Raw genomic sequence first — 16,833 nt, 5'->3', positions numbered from 1 at the left:
GGTAAGGTTAACAGGACATGGTAGGGGTGCGATTAAAAGACCACTTCGGCAGCTCTGCCGCTTAGCAGCTCTGTGGCTGGAGCCAGTTGCCCGAAGCTCAGAGCCTCCCTCTCCTCATTTGTAAAATGAAAATAATAATTCCCACTCTGCCTACAGATAGGTTGTTCAGAGGATCAGAAAAGACTGTGGATTGTGGAAGTGTTTGAAAGCTGCCAAGCACCACACAAATGTAAGGAAACTGGTTTTTTAACCTAAAACAAAAATGTAAACTAATAGTAAAATCACTAATAGGCTTTCAGAGGAGACCAACTCCACAGCAGTTTCAAGATTCAGAAAATACTCATATCTCGGTGTCCTCCTACCCCTTTCTGCCCCACGTTCTTCATGCCTCTCTCACCTAAATGTCTGCCGCTCTCTTAAGTAGTGTGCTGGCATTCCAGAGCGTGGAGTGCAGTGTGTGCCTCTGTGCTCGGTCGCTCCCCCTCCCCCTCATGGTCCAAGCACTTTGCCATCCCTCCTAATGCCTGCCGGTGTCCCCTACCTACACCTAAACCCTGATTTTTATTGTCTTTGGTCCTTCTTTCTTTCATTTCAAAATGTACTGAGCTTTAAATCTTCAAAAAAGAAATTGACATCTCAGTCTGCCCTAAGACAGATTGACATCATCATAGATCATAGTTCAAATCCTCTACATGAGGTTTTGTAATTCTGTCATGAATTGATGGAGCACAACAAAATAGTGCTAATAAAACTTGTGGCACAGATGATGGCTTCATTAGGAACATCTCAGTGTGTCCAAAAGATCATGACATGCATGCAAAGATTTCTTCCACAAAAGCCCTACAAGATTCATGATAAGATTTTATTTTTAATTAGGATCTAATTAGAGAGCTCAGCATGAGAGAGTTAGAAGACATGAGTAGGCCGTTCGGTACAAAAAGTATTTGTCAAGCACTTAGGCACCAGGGATAAAAGGAAGAATAGCACATAGGCCCGGGAGGAGGAAACACATACAAAAACAGGTCATTAAGATATAAGTGCCCAGACTGCTCAAGCAATGGTATCCAGTCTGAGGTCCCAAAATTATCCTCTCTGTAATGTCAGCTCCCCAAGTTTTTGAGATACTTGAAAAATCTCTTTAAGTTCCCTTGGCACCTTTTATCCACTGATCTGCTTCTTTGCCTCATTAACTCCACCTCACCCCTTGGGAACTCTTTTTTCGTTTACTTGTTCATGCACACGTTTATCAGGTACCTTATTCTGGCACGTACGATTGCAGGCACTAGGAATTCCACTTAGAACAAGACAAACCCAATCCCAGCTCTCCGGCATGGAGCTTGTATTCTAGTGGTCAGAAACAGACAATTCACAGGGGTTAACTAAGGAGCAGAATTGCAGATTGTAATAAGATCTCTGAAGGAACAACTCAGAGGGGTTGGGACCAAGAATAACGAGGAGACCCTCCTTAAACTACCTGGTTAGGAAAGGCCTCTCTAACATGAGCTATTTGAGCTGAGACAGGAAAAAGGAGAGAGGGTTCTGGGTGAAGGGAATGCCCAGCGAGGCTGGGAAGAACTTCGGGAAAGTGAGTGGCCAAAGGAGGCCAGTGTAGCTGAAGTCAGTAAACAAGGAGCAGGTGTCAAAGGACAATGCTGGGGAAGGCAGAGGCTGTCACAGGGGCCGTGGGAAGAAACTGTATTTCATTCTCAGTTTGAATGTGCATGCAGCGTTTGAAACTAAAACCACATTTTAAAACACACACACACACACACACACACGCCCCTCAGAGGCAATCTGAAATCAAAGCCATGGCGGAGAAGACTGCCGTCAGCCTGTGGAGCCACCTGGAGGGCTGCAGTGGTCCACTGACCCTCCACAGTCAGTTCTGCACACAGACCCTTCTTACAGCCACGTGAAGCCCTGCCGTGGCTCCCTGTGTGGTGCAGAGCAGAAGCCAGCAGCCTTATAGTGACCTCCAAAGCCCCATGTGGTCTGGCCTCAGCTTCCAGGTGCCTGCCTGTCCCTGTGCCCAGCCACACTGCTTATTGCTGTTCCTCAGGTGCAGAGACACCCTCACAGTAGGGGTCCCTGCCTCTCCATTGGCCTAGAGCCCCCTGTCCTGATAGCCCCAACTAACTCCTGCCCCTCATTGGCACTGCCTTAATGGACACCCCGGTTTACACTGCACCCCTGCCTCATCTCTACTACACTCCTAACATTCCCAACCCCCTGGCCTCACTCTTACCTTCTATCTTTCCATAACATTTATCACCTTCTAACATATTCTATACTTCACTTACCTATTGTTTCTATAACTTATCGGCTGTGTCCCTATTTAAGTCTAGAATAAGCTCAAGAGGGAAAAATCTTTGAGGGTAGCTGCAAGAACCATCTGTGGACACTCAGCTCTATCTCCTTACGGATCTAGTGTAGGAGTCTGTTTTCCTGGCTGCTTGGATATAGATAAGCCTGTGTGACTTTTTTGACCAACAGTGAGTGAGCTGAAAGGATGCTTGCCAAGTCTGGGCAGGGCCTTTCACAGCCGCCTTCCCCAGCTCCCGCTGACTCGGCGCCCTGCGCCTGTCGGTGTGGGGCGGCTCCACTGGGCTCCGTCCCTGGTAAATTGAGCAAAATCCCCTGCAGCCATCAGAGAACATAGAGCAAGATTAGGACGTAAACCATTCATTTTAAGCCACTGTGACTGCGTGATCATTTGTTACTGCCAACATCACCTGGCCTAATCTGAATCTCATTTGTTCAGTGACGCACTGCATTATTCAGACTTAGAACAAGCTGGTTGTACAGCAGATGTTCAGGGAGTATTTGCTCAGTGAATTTCTCTGTCTTTATTCATAAGTTTTCTGTGGCATGTTTTAAATTTAAACATACTGAAACTGGTCCATAGTATCTGGATCCAGACTTTATTCCAGAAAGTATGGCTGCCTGGGGTAACAATCAACATTAAGTTTCTACTGCATGAGCTAGATCTTTCTTAGAGTCCAGAGGAACAAACCGCTGCATCCGCTTTAATGTAGTTTGCAGTCTAGTTGCAGAAATGGAGCACACTGTGCAGTTCTGGGTAATACACCCTAAGATTGTCTTGAGAATTCAGAGGTGTGCGCAACCCCTGAGGGTGAGACTGGTTAGAAGGTCGGGGGGAGGCTACCTCGCTGGGCCTTGATGACTTGGACAAACAGAAAGAGAGCAGGGGAGAGGGTTTCCTGCCTTGAGGAGCAGCCTCAATCACACACAAGCAGGAAGAGAGTTTTAATCAGAAGGCAGCAGATAACGACTCCAGCCAGAGGCCAGCCGTGAGCTAGACTTCCTCAGCTGAAATCCTAGCCGTGCATGTGCCGGCTCCGTGACTTTAGACAAGCCAGTTACCTGCTGTGCCTTGACTGCCTCCTTGTAACTTGGCAGCCATTATAGCACCCACCTCAGAGGGGTGTTGTGAGGACTGCAGGAGTCAGTCCATACAGTGTTTAGAACAGTACCTGACAGACAGACAGGGTTGATTTGGGAAGAAGGGCTGAAAACCATGCAGACTTCAGAGTTGGCAGGATCTGGAATCCAAGATGAAGAAGTCTATCATGTCATCCTGTAGGCAGAATGCCCCCACCAGCAGCCCACAGGTTTTTATCAGAAAGCTGTGGAATGCTGCTATTACAGCAGGGTGCGTGGGGGCGGAGAAGTGGGGACGGAGACACTGCTCTGAGACAGGTGTGACTATTGCATCACTGAGAGCACCTGCCCCATCACAGCCTCGGTGAGAAGAGACAGAGATGACCAGGTCCTGGAGAAGGTGCTCTGGACTTGCCAACGGGCCAGCTAGGAAAGAAAATTAGAGGCAAAATGACCCGAAAGCTTCAGGGTCTGGGTGACTTAGAGATGTAATAAAACACTGACCAAAATGGTGAAGGCCAGAGGAGAAGAGATTTTAAGGGAAAGATACAAAGTCTATGTCAAATGCTGAAGTATCAAGGTCAATCTATTGTGAGTGAAATTAGATAAGATAAACTGAAGCTTAGGTAACTTAGGGCTATGCTCAGATGTCACTCAGAAACTTCCCCAAATAGCTTATCTAGAATATCTCCCTTCTCCCCTCTCTACCTCATCACCATAATTTATTATCTTCATTCCACTTTCTGCCACAAAACTACACTCTATATTTATTGACCTGCTTCTTGTTCATACCTGCCATGCTCCCACTGTAAGCTCAGAGGACAGGGATCTTCTTCTCATCCTAATCCATCGCTCTATCCTCAGAACCTAAAATAGTGCCTTTTGTCATTCTAAAACGATTTTGTGGAATAAAAACATTTTTATCGGCAAGCTCAAATTCCAAATATATACTAACAACCAGCATGCATGGAGGCTTCCACCGTTATGTTATTTAGGAACTAACAAGGAAAGAAAAAGGACAAAGGAAGACTAGATAATAAAGCATTAAAACATAAAGCTGCATAAATTCAAGCAAGGATAGACAAAGGAGTCAAGGGATCAGAGTGGAGAGGAAGACTGAACCCATGTGCATATTTTGTATAAGTAAAGGTAGTGTTTCAAATCAGTGGCAGTAAGATGTATTTGTCAACCAATAGTTTGGGCAAACCTGGCTAGCCGTCAAGAAGAAAAATGTATCTGGATCTTTTCTCCAAGCCTTAAACCAAAATAAATTTCAAACATATCCTATTTTTAAGTGTAAGATAAGAAATCATCAAAAAATAATAAATCAAAAAGTACTGGAAGAAAATAGATGATTTTTTAAAAACAGCCATGGATTAGGAATAGCTTTCCTAAGAATGGCATGAAATGCATGCCACATAATAGAATATTTAATGAATTTACTTTACAAATGGTAAAAACGTCCACACAAAAATATTTTCCATGATCCAAGAAAAAAAAACAGTGAAGAAGTAAAAACCCTTCAGAATTTGGCACACAAATGTCTTATTTCCTTAATGTGCAATAAACTATTATAAATACAAAGTAGATGTGTGGAAAATGGGCATCTCTCAGAAAATGATTACAAATAACTAGTAAACATCAAGGAATCAACCTTGCTCATAATTTTTTAAATACCCATTAAAACCATGAGATAACAATGGCAGCATTTTCAAAGCTTGATAATGCTAAAGGCTAGAGGAAGTAGAAAAAACATACACTTATACATTGTTGGGGAGAGTGTAAATGTTTATAAGCTTTTTTAATGGTCATCTGGTGATAACAATGATAAAATTTATATACCTGTTGGCCAAAATTTTAGTTCTAAGAATTTAACCTACAGAATATGGTTGTGCAAGTACACAAAGATAAAAGAAAGCTCACTGGCAAATAGCTTGTAATTAAGAAATTTCTAGACATATGTAAAGTTTATCTGCTAAAAATTGACAGACGACTTCTACTCAGTAGAGCACAGTGCAATTAAGTGATGTGGTATGTCATGGGGGTGAGGTTTTGACTTTGCAATTCTCGGGAACTTGTCACTTGATATTTTCTCAGTATTGGAAATTTTTTCTTAGTGAATATGACTACTTTGAGAATGTCCTAAAAGAAAGAATAAAGCCCTCAATGTTTAGGTCACCCCCATCCTTTAGATCTATCCCTGAAACACTGTATCTGTAATGTTTGCCTGATTCTTCCTGAGATTAAAATTTTGTGAATCCCCAGGCTAGCCCAAGGTATCCATCAACTGGGACTTTAGGATACCATGCAGATTTCCAGAATTTTTTGAACTTCTACAGGAATGTCTTCCAATCTTTTTGAGAGAGAAACAATTAAAATCTTGTTTTCATATCACCCGTGATCAACAAAACTTAACCAGGGAGAGAACCTAAAATGCTAAAATAACTCATGAGCCTCAAAATAGCCAGCTGCCCTTCACTTGCTGTCTGGAGTGTGATCCTTCCCAGCATTGCTGAGGGACCTAAGACATTGATGGGATGGTTGTGAAGATGGTGTCACCATAGGAAGATCCCCAGTTAATTCACCAGAAGGCCAGACAGTTTTAAACAATTCTGCGTGTGCATGTGTGTATGAGCATATATGTGTGCAAGAGTGAGCGACTGTGTGTGAGAGAGAGCAGGTTCTCAACCAGTGTCAGCATTTCATCAAGACCTTGTGGTAAGTCTCAAAGTGCTATTCGTGGCATTTGTATTTTTGCCTTGCTGTTCCAAAAGAATTTAAGGCAGGGAAATGACCTTTTCAAATCCCCAAATACTCAGTTACCATTCTTGCACTTAAATGAGTGTATATCCCTGTTTTAGAGTATAAGACCATATAAGGCCATGTTTTTCAAGGTTTTGACCCACTTTTGCTGTGCCTGATCTTTGCCAAGGTTTTAGAAGAGATCTCTTTAGAAAAAAAATGAAAATATCCTATTGATTATACTTTCTCGATTTTTTTTTACAGTAGCTGTCATGGAAATCATAGCTTTTATAGAGTATTTGACCTTTCAACTTACCAACAAAGTTCTTATTAAAAATCATTAAAAATAGTGAATTTTCCTAATTTATACTTCCCACCCTAAATGATCAGTTGGGTCCATCAGAGACTTTAGAAAGAAACAAAATAATTAGTTGAGAAGAACAAAAGCAGCATTTGAATAAACTATATATATTTTGCTAAGCTATAGAACATGAGACATACAAACTGAATAGGTCACACACAGGTCTGTTCTGTCTGAATTGCCAATCCCATGTCACTGGTGGTAGAGAGTCAGAATCACAGAGGGATTTTTTTCCTCAATATCCACTTGTTCATGCCCTTCCTTGTCTTCCTGTAAGATGTTTCCTTCTGGGTCTCTCGCTAGGTCTCCCAGTTGGCCACAAGAGTCTCTGATCACTGTGAAGTTTATCCAGCAACTGATGGCGCTGATAAGAGTGTGTTACCTCTCCAGGCCCTTGCTATTGCTGCTGCGGGAGTAAGGAGGCTCTTCTGGGCACTTGGCAAATTATTTAGTCTTCACAGCAACACTATGAAATCAATCCTATCGTTATCCACATCTCTTTGATTTACAATCTGTGGCTTAGAGATGTTCAGTCACTTGCCCAGGGCTGCACAGCTAATGAGTGGCAGCACTCAAATCGCACCTAGGTCTGTAGGTGCAAAAGCCCACTCTACAGGCCAGGGTCAAATCAAAGGGCAAGCCAGATGGCCAGCTGCCCAGGAATGCCAGTCTATAAAAAGCATGGAACATGACTGGAGTAAACTGCTCAGGTTTCCACACACACATCTGCACATGGTTATGAATTGGTCGCTCTATCACCAAAACAGACTGCTCTTGCATGTGAGCTAACACTGCTTGGGTCCTGGTGTCACCTCACATGAGTATGTTTGTGAAACTCATGACAAGTTGCACAAGTTGCACAAGTTCACACCATGACCCGCCAAACTGGTGACACTCACCTGAGGGTCACAGTCCGCTAAGATTCCAAACCCAAATAATACCTGGTCTAGGGCTGTTAATTGGGAGTGACTCCGTGTATTAAGTTGTACATTGTTTTAACAAACTTCCCAAGAAGTCACTGACTTCGGACAGCTGCAAGTCATGAAGAGAAGCCACAGATCACTATACTGCTTATAAAAAAGGAGGTGTGTCCCTTCTGTTCTAGACTAGCGCTCCCACCACCTTGACCTAGCCTTCCATCTGACCACCAAGGCAAGAGGCCGCAAACAGTAGTCCTCTCCCTGCACACTGGTCTGCACCTCGCTCATCATGGTTGCATTGTCCCCTCCTGGCGCTGTGCTGTGGCATGTGGACCAAGCTTACACACTTCCTTTGGCTTGTCCTGAAAGGGCACAGTTCAAAGCTTCCTTCTCCAAGAAAGGCTTTTCCGTCCTTCCCTAGCGCCGCACTCTTAGATGATGCTGTCCCTGGCACGGAACGCACATCCATTTCTGTGCTAAGCAGACTAGGCAGCTGAAGACTGGCTTGGAGACCTGGGAGCTGGGGGTCAGTAACCCGAAACAACTGGTTCCTCCTCACGGCGCAGAGCCTGAGCCACTGTGCATGAGGCCTGCTGGGTTTTTACATGCAGTGTGCACCTAGCTTCATTTTCCACACCTCCAGCAGATGAACCAAGAAAAATAAAGCAACAAATGTAAGTAATGTGCACTAAATGGGAAAAAGAAATGTGAAGTCTGAATTGGTCCTGTTTGTTTCTGGAGGGGTGAAATGTGCCTTCTCCTCTCTCCCTGCCTGCACTTACATGAATACCTAATTCCCTTTGCTGAGGGGCCAGCCACAAAACCCTCCCAGGCCCCTATCTGGACAGGTGCAGACAGACCAAAGCAGAGGCAGCCTGTCCTGATCTGGGCACCAGTCCAGTAACCAGATGCATGTTAAGAATGAATGTACACTTTATTTCACCACTGTCTTGTTAAGGTGGTTAACTGAAACATGGAAGAGTTGCCTCTGAGAAAATCCATACCGTGTTGCGCTCATTCCCTGCTGGCTAAACTAAATGTGAGCACTGGAATAAAGTAAATTCTATGATATAGATTTAGGTATGTTCTCCAGTTCTTTTCCCAGCTTTATTTAGAAATAATTGGCATACATTGCTGTAAGTTTAGGCAAACACCATGACAGTTTGATTTACAAATATTGTGAAAAGATTATCATAGTAGGTTTGGCTAATATCCATCATTTCATATAGATTCAATAAGAAGAGAAGAAAAAAGAAAATTTTTTCTCCTTGTGGTGAGAACTCTGAGGATTTTTACTCTCTTAACTTTCCTATATACTGTATATTGTTGTACATCATACATCCCCAGGAATTATTTATCTTACAACTTGAAATTTGTACCTTTTGTGACCACCTTCCTTTTCTTGCCCCACCCCCACCCTCTGCCAACCACATGTCTGATCTCTTTTCCTATGAGTTTGGGGTTGTTGTTTTTTTTTAGATTCCACATATAAGTGAGATCATACAGTGTTTGTTCTACAATTTTTATAAAGCTTTAGAACTTCAGTAAATTTCAAGCTTGTGGTTAGCTACAACAAGATCTAAGTTCTGCTTCTATTTTCTTACATTAAATGAGTTTATGGTCAGTTTCTCTCTATAGTTACCTAAACTTTTTTTCTTACAAAGCTGGGACTTTGCTGCCCTGGCTACAAATGCTCAGGCTGTACAATCACTTGCTCTTCCCTTGATGGCATGCCGAAGAGAAGAAGAAATATCCGTGTCCTTTAAGCATATAAAATTGTCTTCTCTAATAAAAAAATGATGAGTTTGTTTGAATGTAATAAATAAAAGAAATAATGTATGCAATAAAAGTGGCTATGTTTATTGAGCATTTACTAGATGCCAGGCACTGCTAAGTTACACATGTGTTATGTCATACAGTCTTTAGGAAAACCTCATGAGCTAGGTATTGTTCTGATAATCCCCATTTTGGAAGAAGGAATCAAGGTTGAGTGATGCTAAGTAAATTGTCTTGAGGTCACACAGCTGGTAGATAGAAGAGTTGGTGTGGGGACCTGTGTCTGACTCCCAGGTCTGTGCTCTTCCACCCCTACATTCTACCACTACAGATATTCTTTAAGCTGCAATATGTGCTTACATTTGAAGACAATGTAGAGTTCTTTCATTTAATTTTTAAAACTCTTCAAAAATGCACGCCTAAATCTGTGATGCCCAGATCCCTAGGGTTCTGTGAAGTTTTTCCATTTGAACAGCTGGGGGAGCTTGTAGGCAGCTAATCTTTCCATTCTCTTTGCTCTTAAAAGTAGGCCCAACAGCTCAGGAACATATACCAGCATGAGCTTTTAGGACTAGTCCCAGGAATGACTTACCAGGCTGCAGAGTTCTAGAAGCTTGGAGATCCTGCCAGGCTTAACTGAAGCGCATCTGGAGGAAGACAAGTTGTGGAAGGGGCTTCCTGGTCTGTGGTGTCCCTGAAAGTGGAAGAGGAGTGGGTGTTTTAAAAAGTGTTTTGGCAAAAAGAGATTTTGTCAATTACCAGAAGGGAGGTGTCACCAGGCAGCGGAAAGCCCAAGGTGTGTCAGGTAGGAGCTTGGACTCAAATCTGGCCACAAGAGGAAAGGGAATTGGTTCCTTCTGTCCCCTCTTAGCCCTCAGTATGGTGCCTGGTGCTCAGTATGCCCTCATTCGCTGGATGAATGGATGGGCAGATTAAATAACTTATTAAAACCTTAATTTCCTCATTTAAGTGATGAGTGTTTCTCAGAACACATCAGCCTTAGACTTTAAAACAAACAACGAAAAAAGTCCTATCATTATAAGACATTACGTTTCTCTGGCTCCATCCCACCTCAGTGATTTCTAGGAGTCTTCAGAGTTGGTGCCTCTTGATATGTTAGCATAGACATCTGCCACCTCTCACGTGCCACCTGCCGGCTTTCTCCCCTTTACAGCAGACACCTGCACAGGTACTGGCTGCTGTGGCCTCGATCTTGGCACCAGGTGCTCCGCTAGCCCCCAGGGGATGCTGCCGTCCTTCAGTCCTGTCAGAGCCCAGCTGGGCAGCAGCTACCCCAAAGCCAGCCTGTGTCGGTGGATGTCCCAAAGGGTCTACCTGTAAACTGTGGGGAAGGAGCAGTCCATGGCAGTGGAGCAGCCACCCCAGCTCAGTGGCAGGAGAGTTGGCACCCCAGCTGGAAAGCCGGGGAGCAGGGAAGTGAGTTCCGGAGAGGACATCTCTGTTCAGTGCTGCCTCCTTTGAGTTTTCCCTGTGCCCCCAGGCTGACATCGGTCTTCCCTCCCCACTGTCCCTGTAGCACTCCGCCTTATTCTAACAGCCATGACAGGGGCATTGTTCTGTGTGGGTTTCCCAGCTAGACTCTGAGCAGGGGCCGACCACACCCTTCCACTGGGGCATTTCCCAGCCCAGCCAAAGACCAGCGCAAAGTGCTTCTCAAACAGTATCTTGAGTGGTTGAGCAAATAGATGAACAAGTGAATGCCTGTCCTAATGCTCCAGAAGAAAAGGAATAGTCAAAGCCTAGCATTCCTTCTGATCCAAAACAGATATACCATTCTCTTTACATTTGTGCAGTATGTTTCTACTAATTTTTTTAAAAAACCAAATGTGTCTGAATTAAAAGTGAACATCGCCCCTCTCCTACCAGGCTCCACATACAGCAAAGTGTTCAAGTGTATTGCCTCTGACTTCTTTGCTTATATATAAACATGTACTTTTTAGAGCAGATGAGTTATGCACACTGTTCTGAGGATACAATGAAGATATTGTTATATTATCATTACATACAGACTTGACCTGAATATTTTTAATAGTGGCACAGAGTTAGGCCTTTCCAGGCAGGACACTGAAGGCACAAACCAGAGAAGAGATGGGGGCAGGCTGAGATGTCAGGAGTGAGCTCAGCACCACCCACTCCATGATCCCAGCCACACTAGCTTCAGTGAGACCGACTTCACCCTCGGCGCTGCTGAGGACACCAAGACCTCATCTCAGTGAGTTGGCAGGAAGACTAAGGGAACTGTGCATGGGGTACATTGCTGGGGCACAGTCAATACAAGCCATTGCAATCATCAGCATATCTTTTTATTATCTAAACATTGTGAACAAGTAAAGGCAAAAGACAAATCAGGAAAAATACTCACAAAAAGTAGGACAGGCAAAAATTAACATTACCAGGAGAAAGAGAAACACTCTATTAGAAAAGGAAGCCAGGGAGATGAATAGAAGAAATATCAATGCCCTATAAGCATATAAAAATGTTTGTCCTCTCTAATAAGAAAATGAAAGACAAAATTAGGATTATGTAAACATGTTTCCTAAAAAATTATCACCATTTTGTTTTTAACTCAGAGTCGATGGAAGTGCTGGGAAATAGGCTCATAGTGATATTCTTTTTTTTTTATTAAGGTATGATTGATATACACTCTTATGAAGGTTTCACATGAAAAAACAATGTGGTTACTACATTTACCCATATTATCAAGTCCCCACCCATACCCCAATGCAGTCACTGTCCATCAGTGCAGCAAGTTGCCAGAGATCCACTATGTGCCTTCTCTGTGATACACTGTTCTCCCCGTGATCCCCCACACCACGTGTACTAAACAAAATACTCCTCAGTCCCCTTCTCCCTCCCTCCCCACCCACCCTCCCACACCCCTCCCCTTTGGTAACCACTAGTGCATTCTTGGAGTCTCTGAATCTGCTGTCATTTTGTTCCTTCGGTTTTGCCTCATTGTTATACTCCACAAATGAGGAAAATGATTTGGCATTTGTCTTTCTCCGCCTGGCTGATTTCACTGAGCATAATGTCTTCCAGCTCCATCCATGTTGTTGCAAATGGTAGGATTTGTTTCTTTCTTATGGCTGAAGAGTATTTCCTTGTATATATGCATCACATCTTTATCCATTCATCTACAGATGGACACTTAGGTTGCTTCCATATCTTGGCTATTGTAAAAAGTGCTGCGATGAACATAGGGGTGCATATGTCTTTTTGAATCTGAGAAGTTTTATTTTTTGGGTATATTCCAAGGACTGGGATTTCAGGGTCAAATGTATTTCTGTTTTTAGTTTTTTGAGGAACCTCCATATTGCTTTCCACAATGGTTGAACTAGCTTACATTCCCACCAGCAGTGTAGGAGTGTTCCCTTTTCTCTGCATCCTCACCAACATTTGTAGTTCTTAGTCTTTTCAATGCGGGCCATCCTTACCCATGCGAGGTGATATCTCATTGTGGTTTTAATTTGCATTTCCCTGATGATTAGTGATGTGGAGCATCTTTTCATGTGTCTGTTGGCCATCTGAATTTCTTCTTTGGAAAACCGTCTCTTCATATCCTCTGCCCATTTGTTAATTGGGTTATTTGCTTTTTGGGTGCTGAGGTGTGTAAGTTCTTTATATATTTTGGATGTTAACCCCTTGTCGGATATGTCATTTACAAATATATTCTCCCATACTGTAGGATGCCTTTTTGTTCTGTTGATGGTGTTCTTTGCAGCACAGAAACTTTTTAGTTTGATGTAGTCCCGTGAGTTCATTTTTGCTTTGTTTCCCTTGCTCAAGAAGATGCGTTCAGGAAGAAGTTGCTCATACTTATATTCAGGAGATGTTTGCCTATGTTGTCTTCTAAGAGTTTTATGGTTTCATGACTTACATTCAAGTCTTTAATCCATTTTGAGTTTACTTTTGTGTATGGGGTTAAACAATAATCCAGTTTCATTCTCTTGCATGTAGCTGTCCAGTTTTGCCAACACCATCCGTTGAAGAGGTTGTCATTTCCCCATTGTATGTCCATGGCTCTTTTATCATATATCAATTGACCATATATGCTTGGGTTTATATCAGGGCTCTCTAGTCTGTTCCATTGGTCTATGGGTCTGTTTTGTGCCAGTGCCAAATTGTCTTGATTACTGTGGCTTTTGTAGTAGAGCTTGAAGTTGGGGAGCATAATTCCCCCTATTTTATTCTTCCTTCTCAGGATTGCTTTGGCTATTTGAGGTCTTCTGTGGTTCCATATGAATTTTAGGATGATTTTCTCTAGTTCATTGAAGAATGCTGCTGGTATTTTGATAGGAATTGCATTGAATCTATAGATTGCTTTAGGCAGGATGACCATTTTGACAATATTAATTCTTCCTATCCATGAGCATGGGATGTGTTTCCATTTATTGGTATCTTTGATTTCTCTCATGAGTTTCTTGTAGTTTTCAGAGTATAGGTCTTTCACTTCCTTGGTTAGGTTTATTCCTAGGTATTTTATTCTTTTTTGATGCAATTGTGAATGGAATTGTTTTCCTGATTTCTCTCTCTGCTAGTTCATTGTTAGTGTATAGGAATGCCACAGATTTCTGTGTATTAGTTTTGTATCCTGCAACTTTGCTGAATTCAGATATTAGATCTAGTAGTTTTGGAGTGGACTGTTAAGAGTTTTTTATGTACAATATCATGTCATCTGCAAACAGGGACAGTTTAACTTCTTCCTTGCCAATCTGGATGCCTTTTATTTCTTTGTGTTGTCTGATTGCTGTGGCTAGGACCTCCAGTACTATGTTGAATAGAAGTGGGGAGAGTGGGCATCCTTGTCTTGTTCCTGATCTTAAAGGAAAAGCTTTCAGCTTCTCGCTGTTAAGTATAATGTTGGCTGTGGGTTTGTCATACATGGCCTTTATTATGTTGAGGTACTTGCCCTCTATACCCATTTTGTTGAGAGTTTTTATCATGAATGGATGTTGAATTTTGTCAAATGCTTTTTCAGCATCTATGGAGATTATTTTTTGTCCTTCTTTTTGTTGATGTGGTAGATGATGTTGATGGATTTTCAAATGTTGTACCATCCTTGCAGCCCTGGCATAAATCCAAATTGATCATGGTGGATGATCTTTTTGATGTATTTTTGAATTTGGTTTGGTAATATTTTGTTGAGTATTTTTGCATCTATTAATCAGGGATATTAGTCTGTAATTTTCTTTTTCTGTGGTGTCTTTGCCTGTTTTTGTTATTAGAGTGATGCTGGCTTCATAGAATGAGTTTGGAAGAATTCCCTCCTCTTCTATTTTTTGGAAAACTTTAAGGAGAATAGGTATTAAGTCTTCACTAAATGTTTGATAAAACTCACTGGTGAAGCCATCTGGTCCAGGTGTTTTGTTCTTAGGTAGGTTTTTGATTACCAGTTCAATTTCGTTGCTGGTAATTGGTCTGTTCAGATTTTCTGTTTCTTCCTTGGTCAGCCTTGGAAGGTTGTATTTTTCTAGAAAGTTTTCCATTTCTTCTAGGTTATCCAGTTTGTTAGCATATAATTTTTCATGGTATTCTCTAATAATTCTTTGTATTTTTGTGGTGTCCATAGTGATTTTTTCATTCTCATTTCTGAACCTGTTTATGTGTGTAGACTCTCTTTTGTTTTGATAAGTCTGGCTAGGGGTTTATCTATTTTGTTTATTTTCTCGAAGAACCAGCTCTTGCTTTCATTGATTCTATTGTTTTATTCTTCTTAATTTTATTTATTTCTGCTCTAAGCTTTATTATGTCCTGCCTTCTACAGACTTTGGGCCTCATTTGTTGTTCTTTTTCTAATTTCATTAATTGTGAGGTTAGACTGCTTATATGGGATTGTTCTTCTTTGTTCATTGAGGTAGGCCTGTATTGCAATATACTTTCCTCTTAGCATAGCCTTGGCTGCGTTCCCACAGATTTTGCGGTGTTGAACTATTGTTGTCATTTGTCTCCATATATTGCTTGATCTCTGTTTTTATTTGGTCATTGATCCATTGGTTCTTTAGGAGCATGTTATGAAGCCTCCATGTGTTTGTTGGATTTTTCATTTTCTTTGTGTAATTCATTTCTAGTTTCATACCTTTGTGATCTGATAAACCGGTTGGTACAATTTCATATTTTTGAATTTATTGAGGCTCTTTCTGTGACCTAGTATATGATCTATTCTTGAAAATGTTCCATGTGCACTTGAGAAGAATGTGTATTCTGTTGCTTTTGGGTGGAGAGTTCTGTAGATGTCTGTTAGGTCCATCTGTTCTATTGTATTGTTCAGTGCCTCTGTCTCCTTACATATCTTCTGTCTGGTTGATCTGTCCTTTGGAGTGAATGGAGTGTTGAAGTCTCCTAGAATGAGTGCATTGCATTCTATTTCCCTTTTAATTCTGTTAGTATTTGTTTCACATATGTGGGTGCTCCTGTGTTGGGAGCATAGATGTTTATAATGGTTATATCTTCTTGTTGGATTGACCCCTATATCATTATGTAATATCCTTCTTTGTCTCTTGTTACTTTCTTTGTTTTGAAGTCTATTTTGTCTGATACAAGTACTGAAATCCTGCTTTTTTCTCTCTGCTAGTTGCATGAAATATCTTTTTCCATCCCTTCACTTTTAGTCTGTGTATGTCTTTGGGTTTAAAGTGAATCTCTTGAAGACAGCATATAGATGGGTCTTGCTTTTTTATCCATTCTATTACTCTGTGTCTTTTGATTGGTGCATTCCATCCATTTACATTTAGGGTGATTATCGATAGGTATGTACTTATTGCCATTGCAGGCTTTAGATTCGTGGTTACCAAAGGTTCAAGGTTAATTTCCTTACTCTCTAAGAGTCTAACTTAACTCACTTAAGATGCTGTCACAAACACAATCTAAAGGTTATTTTTTTTTCTCCTCCTTTCTCTTCCTCCTCAATTCTTTATATATTATAATCTGTATTCTTTGTCTACCCCTTGATTGACTTTGGGGATAGTCAATTTAATTTTGCATTTGCTTAGTAATTAGCTAGCTGTTCTACTTTCTTTACTGTGGTTTTATTTCCTATGGTGACAGCTATTAAACCTTAAGAACACTTCCATCTATAGCAGTCCCTCCAAAATAGACTGTAGAGATGGTTTGTGGGAGGTGAATTCTCTCAGCTTTTGCTTATCTGGATATTGTTTAATCCCTCCTTCAAATTTAAATGATAATCTTGCTGGATAAAGTAATCTTGGTTCGAGGCCCTTCTGCTTCATTGCATTAAGCACACCATGCCACTCCCTTCTGGCCTGTAAGGTTTCTGCTGAGAAGTCTGATGTTAGCCTGATGTACTTTCCTTTGTATGTGATCTTATTTCTCTCTCTGGCTGGTTTTAATAGTATGTCCTTATCCTTGATCTTTGCCAGTTTTATTACTATATGTCTTGGTGTTGTCTTCCTTGGGTCCCTTGTGTTGGGAGATCTGTGGATCTCCATGGCCTGAGAGACTATCTCCTTCCCCAGACTGGGGAAGTTTTCAGCAACTGCCTCCTCAAAGACACTTTCTATCCCTTTCTCTTTCTCTTCTTCTTCTATAGGTATCCCTATAATGCGAATATTGTTCCGTTTGGATTGGTCACACAGTTCTCTCAATATTCTTTCA

The 16,833-nt window shown here is 41.7% G+C and overlaps 1 protein-coding gene and 1 long non-coding RNA gene across 4 annotated transcripts in view; one reads left to right on the top strand and one right to left on the bottom strand.

The window, feature by feature from the left end:
• The window catches only part of LOC108386215 (uncharacterized), a 271,240-nt gene that overhangs the window by 23,125 nt on the left and 231,282 nt on the right, over positions 1-16,833 (bottom strand). For all 3 annotated transcript variants that reach the window (XR_012121100.1, XR_012121099.1, XR_012121098.1), the window contains exon 4: positions 9,794-9,895. This is a non-coding gene — a long non-coding RNA (uncharacterized lncRNA). The remainder of the gene's footprint in view (positions 1-9,793; positions 9,896-16,833) is intronic.
• CHST9 (carbohydrate sulfotransferase 9) overlaps positions 1-16,833 on the top strand; it is a 261,701-nt gene that overhangs the window by 197,160 nt on the left and 47,708 nt on the right. The gene's annotated exons all lie outside the window — the stretch shown is intronic.

This window comes from Manis javanica, chromosome 9 (assembly GCF_040802235.1).
Source record: "Manis javanica isolate MJ-LG chromosome 9, MJ_LKY, whole genome shotgun sequence".
NCBI lineage: Eukaryota > Metazoa > Chordata > Mammalia > Pholidota > Manidae > Manis > Manis javanica.
This window is presented reverse-complemented; position numbering and strand designations above follow the sequence as displayed.